Source organism: Urocitellus parryii, chromosome 4, assembly GCF_045843805.1.
Source record: "Urocitellus parryii isolate mUroPar1 chromosome 4, mUroPar1.hap1, whole genome shotgun sequence".
In the NCBI taxonomy this organism is placed as follows: domain Eukaryota; kingdom Metazoa; phylum Chordata; class Mammalia; order Rodentia; family Sciuridae; genus Urocitellus; species Urocitellus parryii.
In genome coordinates, this window is record NC_135534.1 from 23,701,014 (window position 1) to 23,712,284 (window position 11,271).

Sequence of the window (11,271 nt, forward strand, 5' to 3'; positions counted from 1 at the left end):
CTTCCTGTGCAAGGACACCAACCGTGAAGAAAGAGAGGTCTACACCAGCCCCCGAATCTGTTCTGATCTTGGACTGTCCAGCTTCCAGTGTTGTGAGTGATAAATATCTGTTGTTTATAATTACCCAGTCTAAGGTATTTTGTTACAGCAGCCTGAATGGATACAGGTATCACCTGAATAAATTTGAAAGAGATAGTCAAAGATGATAATTATACTATATTATTATTATTATTATTAGTAGTAGTAGTACTGGGACTTGAACCAAGGGATGCTTAACCACTGATCCACATCCCCAGCCCTTTGTATTTTTTGTTTGGAGACAGGATCCTGATAAGTTTTATAGGGTCTTGCTAAGTTGCTGAGGCTGGCCTTGAACTTGCATTCCTCCTGTCTCAGCTTCCAGAGCTGCTGGGATATAAAGCTGTTGTTTTGATCTCATCCCCCAAGTTGGTTATTCAGTGCCATGATGCAGAAGCAGAGAAAGGGATCTGGGGCAGGAAATGAAGCTGCGTTTGCTCAGGGTACCTTTGCTTAGGCTTAATATTTTCATCCATCATAATAAGAGTTTGGGAATACTTGCATAATATATGTATGTATTATTTTGCATATCTATTTCAAAAACTAGAAAGAGTAGAAAGATTCAACCTGTGTTTCTCCGTTTTGAAATATAGCTCTCCATGTAAGTTCCTTCAAACCTAATCCTTGGCCAACTGGCCAGGTGCGTTCCTCTCAGCATCTCTCCTTTCCTCGCAGATGCAGCCTGAGAGTCAGCCCAACCATCAGGTTTCCTGGTTTCCTTTTTCTTCTCTTTCTTTCAGTGCTGGAGAGTGCTTGCTTTAAATCATTTTATGTTTCTCTCTATTTCGAGCTGGTCATTGCCTGCTAAGGGCCCAGGACCCCTCTCCAGCAGTCATTCCAACAAGGACCAACACAATTACACCCATAAGCAGGGTTCAAGGTGGTGTCTTCGTAGGTGGACGTAACAGTTTGGTAGACATCGGTGCCCAGTGCTTCCTCAATGACCAGCAGCATGTATTGTGCAGCCAAGTTCTGAGCACTTTTTGTGAACTAATTCTCAAAAATTCTCTGAACTAGGAAATATCATCCTTTCCACTTTACAGGAACCCGAGACACAGAGATGGGAACTAACTTGTCCCGTGTCCCTGAGGTGCCTTGGACTTGGAGTCCTGGCAGCTGTGTTCTGAAGCTCCTAGGTTTACCATGGCAGCCTGTGGCCTTCAGCCCGGATGTCCCGCCACGTCCCTGCCACCTCCCATCCACACACTGTCCTGGTTGCACACACCTTCGGCTGTGTCTCACTGTCCCTTCTACCCTGTGTCAGGCACAATCCTTTGGACCTGAGCGACGGCCACAACCTCCCACAGGATTCCCTGGTCTCTACTCTTTGTCAATTCTACTTCCGATCAAATAATCTCTTTATATATTTTTGAGTTGTTTCCTTGAATTAAATAAGTTAACCTAAGAATACAACGTTGTCAAAACACGGTCCATTCAAATACTACAAAATATTTCCTGTCAGAAGCAAATTTTCTCTTCCCATGTTCTTTCCCAGGAGGTAACCATGGCTACCGTATGGTTGACATCCTTTTAGACCTTTCCGTACAAAGGTAGTTTAGAGCCACGTGTGGCGTCCTTCATCTGGAACCTTGCTCTTGCTGCTTGACCACGTGTTGGGTAGACGTTCCTGAGACTGTTCTCCCTTGTGTGGATCGACCGTGTTCTACTCATTCATTCCTCTTTGGACGTGTGGTTGTTTCCTGTTGTCCATGGTTACTAACTCTGACAAAGGGGTATTTTTTTTTTTTAAAAATTTCCTTCCTTGAGTGTTTTAGGCAGCGCCCAGCTTTTCCACATGGACCTCTGCAGTGTTACGGTGATTCTGTGTCCTTGCCCTTGGGACCTGAGAGTGAATTCAGAGGTTCCTGTGTGCAGGACGGGGTGTGAGTGTCCCGGAGTCCTGTAGGGATCTAATCCCTGCTGTGAGGTATTCAGAGGGTGGAAAGGGACTGTGACTCTGGTGCTCACAGGGGGAGACTTGGGGAGGTCATCATGGTGAGATAAGACCATGGGGTGGCTTTATAAGGAGACAGGACACAGTGGCACATGCTGTGAGGGTCACCTGAGCCCAGGACTTCAGGACACCCTGGGCAACACCTTGAGTCACCATCTCAAAAAAAAGGAAGGAGAAGAGGTGGAGGAGGAAGGGGAGGAGGAAGCGGATGAAGAAGAGGAGAAGGAGGAGGAGAGACCACAAGATCTGTGTGCATGGGTACACTGCCTGTCTCTTGTCGGGTGATGCTCTGCATTGCCTCGAGAACTCTGCCAGCCAGAAGCACCATCAGATGAAGCCCCTTGACCTTGGAGTTCCAGAACTTTGTGCCAGAATGAAAAAAAAAAAAAAGAAACCCTTTTCTTTATAAAATCACCTAGCCTCAGGTATCCTGTTATAACAATAAAAAAACGGTCTAAGACAGAGGTCATTTTTGTCAAACTCCTCTGTTCTTATGAAGGTAAAATTAAGTCCCAGGATAGAGAATTGGATTGCACGAGCTTGGATATCATGTCTGTTCTGGGTGAGTCGGTTACCATCAGGAAATTAAGGCCATACAAAGCAAACACGGCTGCCCAGGGAAGAAGGAAGGAAGAGGGTAGGACTGGTGCTAGAGAATGGGGTGGTGTGGTGGGTGCTGATCCTCTTTAGGGGGGAGTTGCTGTCACATTTGCTGTGATTTCAATGTTAGTGTCCTCTATTAACAGGTGGAACTCTTGGAGGTGATTAGGTCCTGAGGGCTTCTTGCTCTTGAATGGAATTAAGACCCTTATAAGGGCACCCAGTCTTTTGAGGGTGCAGTGTTTTCCCCCTCTGGAGAACACAGCCATAAGGTACCATCTGGAAGCCGAGAGCACAGTCCTCACCAGAGAGAGAGAGAGAGAGAGAGAGAGAGACAGAGAGAGAGAGAGAATTTTTAATATTTATGTTTTAGTTATCGGCAGACACAACATGTTTGTTTGTATGTGGTGCTGAGGATCGAACCCGGGCCGCACGCATGCCAGGCGAGCGCACTACCGATTGAGCCACATCCCCAGCCCAGATGTCAGACCTTTTAAGAGCACCTTCATCTTGGACTTCCCAGCCTCCAGAACTGTAAGAAGTAAATATATATAGTCTCGAAATTACTCAGTCTCAGATATTTTTTCATAGCAGCATAAAAGGGCTAAGCTAGTGTCCTCTGTCAGTGCATACATCTGAGGGCCACATGGATTTCATCCTAGCAAACCGAGTGCTTGAGTCGCTATTGCATTTTGGTTCACTATTCAGCAAGTATTTTTTTGAACATCTGCTATGAGCCAGGCACTGTTTTGGAAGTCAACCAAGCTAAGCAAGGCATGAAGCTTCTCTTCTGGTAGAGAGAAAAAATCAATAAACAAAGTACATAAGTCAAATGCATCTTGTTTACAAAAGTAAGCAATAATATTAACATAGAGTGAAACCAGTCAATAAAAAGGCCTTGTGTACCGACATCCTGGTGTGTGGTCGAAGGTCCTGATGTGTTCGATGGCAATCTGGAATTTGCCTTACATGTCTCACATCATCTAGACCAGATCCGAGCTCTCGACTGGTTTGGCACTTTCCCTGGAAATCTGCAGTGAATTTCATCTCCTTCCATTGCTCCTGAAAGTTCCATCCGGTCTGTTCCAGTTGATGGTCTATACCTCCACTGGACAACGAAACCTGGTCATCAGGAACTACTTCTCAGATGCTCCATAAATGCTAAATCATGAAAGAATGAACAAAGGAATGACAAGCTAATAGGAACTTTGTGAACACAGTTTATTACAGTAAGTTCCCACCGATTTCTTTGCTGTACAACTTTTCTACTTTGTATTTATTTTTATTATTTTGTTTTATGGAAAACCATTCTTTCCTTCTCACCTCCCCTCTTCCCATTACCTAATGAGTCAGTGTCTTTTGCTCCAGTAAATTTCAAGTGCTTTGACTATGTTTGAGCCTACTTATGCTGTGATTTATTAAATACACATTGAAAGGCTTAAAGAACTGCCTTGGTCATTACTTGATATGCCTGGTATTTTGGATCACTCTTTAGCCTGTGTTCTGAGAAATAATTTCTGTTGTTCCAAGGTGGTCTTTTTAATTCGATCAGAAGAAAGATCATGACTCTCTAAAAAAACAGCAACAACAACAAAACAAGCAAGCAAAAAAACAGAAAGATTTCCAAATTAAGGTCTAATTGAACTAATGATTACAATAATAGAAAATATTCATTAGGTATTGAATAATACATTGTTACAGCAATAGCTAACCCTTACAGAGGGACTGCTCTCTGCCAGGCTCTGTCCTAAGTGGTTTGCAGGTTCCGACTCATGACATTCACGGCAACCTTATGTAAAGCAGATGCCAGCATTATCCCCATTTTTTGTAGATGAAAAAACCAAAGCACAGAAAGGTTAAGTACCTGCTCAGGGTCACACAGCTGGTGAGTAGAAGTTCTGGCAGCCAGGCCTCCAAGCTTGGCTGGCTGCATCCCTAACTATTACGGCACACTGCCTTGGGGTTAATGGTTTCTGTTAAGTCAGATCTGAAGTCTTCTATTTCCTTATCCAAACACTTCCAACCTTCTCATCCAATTTGGGTTTTGTCTGTAGAACTTGACATACATATTAGTGGTGCCTACTTTGTAGGGTTGCTGGGGATTCAATGAAATTGTGAGGGAAGTGCCTGAAACAGTCTGGCCTGTGTCAAGTCTCGGCCAGTATCAGCTACCTTCCCTTTTATCATCTTATGATCTGACTAATTTACAGGTCGAGAATGAATGATCCTTGGTCACTGCATTTGCTCTCTGAAGTGTAATTCGTTTTCTGTGCTTGTGTCTCAAATATAGGACACTCAAATGTCTTAGTTTCTGAGTGGCGGCCATGATCTTAAAGCCATTTTATGTTCTCATGATTCTGGAGGATTTCTGCTCTCGGAGTGCCGGGGATCACAAGTCTGGAATCAAGGAGGTGTTGCCAGGCCGTGGCCCTTCCTATACCGCCAGGGAAGAGTCTCATGCTTGCCTCTTCCACCTTCTGGTGGCTGTTGGCTGTCCTGGGCTTACAGCGGTAACCTCTAATACCGCCTTTTGTCCTCACGTCACCTTCTTCTGTGCCTATCAAATCTCCCCTGTGTATCTCATAAGGACACTTGTTATGGGGTTTAGGACAATTCTGACAATTCAGGATGATCTCATCCGGGGACCCTTTACCTGATTACATCACAATTTTTCTCAAACGAATTCATGTTCACAGGTTCGGGGTGCTAGACAGTAGACTTTTCTTTTTGAAGAAAAAAAAAACACTACAAGGGGTTAAGAATAGATGACTATGGGGGGGGATTGTTAGCTTGGTTGTGCTGCTTATTTAGTGGGTAGGAGATTCTCAGGCTACAAAAGTATACAGCTTTTTCTTCCTGCAAATGAAGGGGCCAAAGTTCCTTGTTTCTTTGTCCTACTGCTGAGAGGATAGGATTGCTGATCACCTTTCCCTAAGACTGCAGTGGGCTTGTATTAACCAAGGCTCTTCAGAGAAACAGAACGGGGGGGGGGAGTGAGTGAGTGTGTGTGTGTGTGTGTGTGTGTGTGTGTGTATGTGGTGGCCATGCATTAACTATGGGGATGCAGTCTAAGCAATGCAAGGTTAGGTCATTTTGTGTCTATCTCATGGAGTGCACTTACACACACCTGGCTGGTGTAGCTCAATCACTTGACCCACAGTCTCTTTTTATGATCCAGAGACATGGTAAACCCAAGATGCGTGAGGGCTGCACCTGGTGTAACAGGGCCTACTGTTTTATAACAAACTTTTAATTTTTTATAAATAGAGGAAGTAGTCTAGACTAACAATAAAAAGTATAATATAGAAAATGCACAAACCAGTAACATAGTTGTTTATTATCATCAACGATTATATAGTCAACATAAATGTGTGTGCTGTGTTTTTACACAAGGACTCCAAGAAGCAATGGGAAGAAGGTCGGTTGGGTCTAACCAGGGACCATCCATCCTCACTGAGTTTTGACCACCCCAGGAGAGACGTCCTTCATTTTTCAATAAGAATCCTTTTTCTTTCTTTCTTTCTTTCTTTCTTTCTTTCTTTCTTTCTTTCTTTCTTTCTTTCTTTCTTTCTTCTATTTTTTTGGTGTTTGTGTTCTAATTCATTCATGGATACATAACACACATATTTGTTTCTTTTCTTCTCATCTTTAACATTTTTAAAGCAAGTTATTTTTTCTTGTTTTTTTTGAGAGTTGTGGAAGGATTTTGTTTTATTTTTGTTTCTCTCTCTTGTTTCTCCTTTCTTCTCCCACTAGCACTCAAATTCTCTTGTTCTCTCTTTCTCTCCTTTTGATTTTTTCTATTTTTTTTTCTTTATAGCCATCGCTTGCTACATCTCTTCAACATTCTCTCTGTTCAGATCTTGAACACCGTATACGGTCTTTTACCTTCCTATCCATGTTCTCTTCTCTTACTGAACCATATTTTTACCATTTTTTTAGAACTATTTGGTTCATGTAACTCGGGTCCCCTCCATTCACGTTGTTGGTGCTGTGGATGGTATAGATGATACTTGTTTTAGTCCGCTTTTTCACTGCTGTGACTGAAATGCCTGACAGGAACAATTTTGGAGGAGGAAAAGTTTATTTGGGGGCTCATGGTTTTAGAGGTCTCAGTTCATAGTTTTCCATTCTTCAGGGACAAAATATATATCCAAAAGGCATGCCTCCAAGGACCCACCTCCTCAGCCACACCCTGCTGGCCTACAGTTATCATTTGGTTCATCCCTGTTAGGGGATTAATTCACTGATTGGATCAAGTTTCTCATAACTGAGTCATTTAACTTCTGAGCTTTCTTGTGTTATCTCACACATGAGCTTTTAGGGAACAACTAGTATTTAAACCATAACAATACCTGTGTTTAATGCCAAATGTAGTTAACAACTATTTAGTGATTTTGCTATTTGGCAATTGCTAACCCCTTTATTTCTGTTTTGTGGTAAGTAATATTGTGGATATCATAGAAGGCACTGGTACTGATCAATCTCATCCTGGGATCCTTTACCTAATTACATCTACAAAGACTCTTTGCTCAAACAAATTCATGTTCACAGGTTCTGGGTGTTAGAATTATCAGAATTGGTCCTAAGCCCCATAACAAGTATCCTTATGAGACACACAGGGGAGATTTGATAGGCATATAAGAAGGTCACATGAGAGCAAATTTAAAAATTTTTTTAAAAATTTATTATTTTTTATTATAATTTGTTATGCAGAATGCATTACAGTTCATATTACACAAATAGAGCACAATTTTTCATATCTCTGGTTGTACACAAAGTAGAGTCGCACCATTCATGTCTTCATACATGTACTTAGGGTAATGATGTCTATCTTATTCCACAGTCTTTTCTACCCCCATGCCTCCTCCCTTCCCCTCCCACCCCCTTGCCCTATCTAGAATTTGTCTATTCCTCCCATGCTCCCCCTCCCAAACCCACTATGAATCAGTATCCTCATATCAGAGAAAACATTTGGCATTTGGTTTTTTGGGATTGGCTAACTTCACTTAGCATTATATTCTCCAACTCCATCCATTTACTTGCAAACACCATGATTTTATTCCTTTTAATGCTGAATATTATACCATTGTGTATATATACCACATTTTTGTTATCCATTCATCTACTGAAGGGCATCTAGGTTGGTTCCACAGTTTAGCTACTGTAAATTGTGCTGCTATAAACACTGATGTGGCTATGACCCTGTAGTATTCTTCTTTTGGGTATAGATTGAGGAGTGGGTTAGCTGGGTCAAAAGGTGGTTCCATTCCCAGTTTTCCAAGGAATCTCCATACTGCTTTCCATATTGGCTGCACCAATTTGCATTCCTACCAGCAATGTATGTGCCTTTTGCCCCACATCCTCATCAACACTTATTGTTGTTTGTATTCTTTTTTTTTTGGGGGGGGGAGGGGTACCAGGGATTGAACTCAGGGGTACTTGACCACTGAGCCACATCCCCAGACATATTTTATATTTTATTTAGAGACAGGGTCTCTGAGTTGCTTAGTGCCTTGCAGTTGCTGAGGCTGGCTTTGAACTCTCGAATCTCCTGTCTTAGCCTCCCAAGCCACTGGGATTATAGGTGTGTGCCACTGTGCTCAGCTCTTGTTGTTTGCATTCTTGATAGCTGCCATTCTGACTGGAGTGAGATGAAATCTTAGAGTAGTTTTGATTTGCATTTTTCTACTTGCTAGAGATGTTGAACATTTTTCATATATTTGTTGAATGATTATATTTCTTCTTCTGTGAAGTGTCTGTTCAGTTCCTTGGCCCATTTATTGTTTGGGTTATTTTTTTTTTTTTGGTGTTTAGCTTTTTGAGTTCTTTATACACCTTGAGATTAGTGCTCTAACTGATGTGCAAGTGGTAAAAATTTGCTCCCAAGATGTAGGTTCTCTATTCACCTCACTGATTCTTTTGCTGAGAAGGAGCTTTTTAGTTTGAATCCATCCCATTTATTAATTCTTGATTTTAATTCTTGTGCTTTAGGAGTCTTATTAAGGAAGTTGGGGGCCTAATATGACATGATGGAGATTTGGGCCTACTTTTTCTTCTATTAGATGTAGGGTCTCTGGTTTAATTCCTATGTGTTTGATCCACTTTGAGTTGAGTTTTGTGCATGGTGAGAGATAGGGATATGCCCACAGTCTGGCTGGGCACAAATCACGAGCCACTCAAGCAGGAACAAACTTTATTTCCAAACTCACGAGGCCCTCCCAGGCACACCACACACCAACCGGAACTCCTTCCACCAGAACTTCAGCAACCAACGTGAACTCCCTAGGAATCCCTGCGAGAGCTCAACCAGAACTCAAGGGGAACTCCGTGAGAACTCAAAAGTAGCGGGCGATTGAGGCATCAGGAGCTGCCCTATTGCCGGACAGCAGGGGTTTAATATACAACTGAATACACAGCCTGTTTCAATCCAGCATCATCCAGTCACAGCAATTATACACAGCTTAACTTCTTAATGGCTCGCTGGCATCGCCTACTTCTGGCAGAATGCTAGGGGCCATTCCGACTCAGCTGTGGCTCTCAACAGGGATTTAATTTTATTTTGTTGTATATGGATTTCCAGTTTTCCCAGCACCATTTGTTGAAGAGGCTGTGTTTTCTCCAATGCATGTTTTTGGCACCTTTGTCTAATATACTGGATATTTATTTTAATGTTGTATATTGTTGTTACTATTGTGTATTTCTACCTTTTCTGTGAGATTCTGGGAATCTACAGGGGCTCTACAAGTTCATAGAGCAGAGAGTCTTCTTCTGAACTAAATCCAGGCAAGAGACAGCATGACTTGCTCCACACACAAATTGACCACCTCAGACCCCAGCAATGTTTTAATACAGAGAGTAGAAGAGACAAATAACCCAAAGTATTGACCAGGCCCCAAGGAGGAACTGCTGGGGACAGAGAACTCCTTAGTCAGGTTTATGGACACGCCCTCCTACTCCAAAAACACAGAATCAACACAAAGGCTGTGGGTACCACACCTATAAGGGGTACACCTATAAGGGGTCTCAATATCACTTTAGGACACATTCCACATGAGTGGAAGAGAAATTAATCCCCAAAGATGTATAGAACCCAATCCAGGAATACAAGGAATATGAAAAAAAAATGTAAAACAACACCTCTTAAAGTTCATAATTCACCAGCCACTGACCCTCAAAAATATTGAAGTGGATGAAATGTCAGATAAATATTTCAAAATAATAATTCTAGAAATGATTAATGAATTCCAAGAGCACACAGAAAATGAATTAAGGAAGTGAATGAAAAATTTAATAAGGCGCTACAGATATTGAAAAAGAACCAAACATAAATCTTGGAAATGAAAGACACAATAAATCAAATAAAATGTTTGGTTGAAAAATCTCTCCAATGGAGTAGACCATGATGAAGATAGAATCTCAGAACTGAAAGATCAAATGGCCCAGCTCTGAACCTGAAGGCAGTATTAAAGAAAAGAAGATAAGTAACCCTGACCAGAATACACAAGAACTCTGGGACAACATGAAGAGAACAAGTTTTAAGAATCACTGGAATTGAAGAGGATTGTGAAATGCAGGCTAATGTAGGTAGTGTGAACCTAGAGGATGTGGGTCCCCGAGGACATGACTTTGGGATATATATTTTGTCCCAAGCAAGTGCAGCTTTCTTTCTCTGCTTCCTGGTGTGATGTCCTGAGCCACTGTCTTCCACCACATTCTGCTTCATCTTGACCCCCAAGGAATGAAATGTCTATGTACTGAGACCTCTGAAACTATGAGTGACAAATACATTTTTCCTTCTCTAAAATTGTTCTTGGCAGGTCTTTTGGTAATGGTGATGAAAAAGATGACTAAAACCAATTCCTTGCATCTTATCTGATCATAATGGAATGAGATCATAAATCAACACCAAAAACACCCACAAAGACTACATAAATACACGGAGCTTGAACAATACATATTTTGTTTCATAATGGGGATTGAACACAGGGGTACTTATAATCACCAAGCTACATTACCAACTCTTTATTTTTTATTTTGAGATAGAGTCTTGATAAGTTGCTGAGGGCCTCACTAGGTTGCTGAGGCTGGCTTTGAACTTGTGATCCTCCTATCTCAGCCACCTGAGCTGCTGAGATTACAGGTGTGTGCTACCATGCCTGGCCACTTTTGAATATTGAATGGGTGATAGAAGAAATCAGAAGAAACATTTAAAAATTCTTAGAATCAATTGGGAATAGTGATACAATATACAATTTCTGGGACACTTTGAAGGTGATTCTGAGAAGAAAGCTTATAACTACTAGTACTTACATAAGAAAATCAGAAAGACCCTAGATAAACAACCTAATAATACATCTCGAGGCCCTTGAAAATGAAAAAACCAAACCCAAAGCCAGTAGAAAGAAGGCAATAATTAAGATCACAGCTAAAAATCAATGAAATTGGAAATTAGAAAAAAAGGTATAAAAGATCAATGAAGAATTGGTTCTTTGAAAAGATAAACAATATTGCTAAGCCCTTAGCCAAACTAACCAAAAGAAAAAGAGAGGATACCCAGCCTAATAAAATTAGAAATGGAAAAGGAGAACTCATCATGAATATCACCAAAATCCAGAGAATTCTCAGGGACTTTTTTG